Raw genomic sequence first — 1,236 nt, forward strand, 5'->3', positions numbered from 1 at the left:
GTTACTATCGTCCTAATCTGATGGACTAGGCAATGGGAGTTCAGACAGGCTGAGAGGCTTTTGACCTTCCCCCATATGCTCACTCAAGGCCTAGAGATGCCGGGGCCTGTTGGCTTCTGGAACTCAGGCAAGAGCTAAGTTCCTTCTCTGGAACTCAGAGAGGCAAGAGCTAATGACCGGGTGTGGCTCCTGCACACGCCAAACGCACTAAAGGTGAGAGATGAGATGAGTGTCCTGGGAGAGTCTAATCAGAAGGAAGAGACTGAGGCTTACCCATCAGTGGGGACCAGGGAAGGATCTGGGAAGGAAAGGAGCCACGAAGGGGAGGAGCCCGCGTGATGCTCACGGGCAGACGCCAACAGGAAGTTTGCGATCTTTAAGAAAAACTCCCACCACTGACTGCAAACTAATACAGTCTTTTTGGAAGGAAGTATGGAGAATCCTCAAAGAACTCAAATTAGACCTCCCTGTTGATCCTACAATCCCACTACTAGGCATCTACCCAGAAGAAAATAAATCTTTTTATCATAAGGACATTTGCACTAGACTGTTAATCACAGCTCAATTTACAATTACCAAATTATGGAAACAGCCTAGATGCCCACCAACCCAGGAATGGATTAACAAGGCATGGTATATGTACACCATGGAATACTATGCAGCCATTAAAAGATGGAGATTTTATATCTTTTGCATTAACCTGGATGTAGATGGAACACATTCTTCTTAGTAAAGCATCACAAGAATGGAGAAGCAAGAATACAATGTACTCAATTCTAATATGAAGGCAGCAGATGAGCTAATACAAGGGGCAGGTAGGGGACCGAGGGAGTGGGGAGGAGGGAGGAAGGAGGGGATGGGAGTCACGGTGCATGGCACACCTCTTGGGTACGGGACAATGCAATCAGTATAACCTAATTCTTTGTATCCTCAATGAATCCCAAACAATAAAAAAAAAAAAAAAGTAAAAAAGAAAAAAAGTCCCACCACTGAATTCACTGCTTTGCTTGGCTGTGTGTGAATTCTGCCCATCTAGAAAAGAAAGGCTGCCCAGACCCAGCCTGAGGCTCCGTCTATGGGGTGGACTTGAACTCAAGTGCCTTTCCCGCCCTTCTTGCTTAGAGGCCAATTTTCAAGAAGAATATATATATATTCTCGGCTCAGTGCCTGTGGCTCAAGTGGCTAAGGCACCAGCCACATACACCTAAGGTGGCGGGTTCGAATCCCCAGCCTGGG

This window comes from Otolemur garnettii, unplaced genomic scaffold (assembly GCF_000181295.1).
Source record: "Otolemur garnettii isolate 467f Iridium unplaced genomic scaffold, OtoGar3 scaffold00047, whole genome shotgun sequence".
NCBI lineage: Eukaryota > Metazoa > Chordata > Mammalia > Primates > Galagidae > Otolemur > Otolemur garnettii.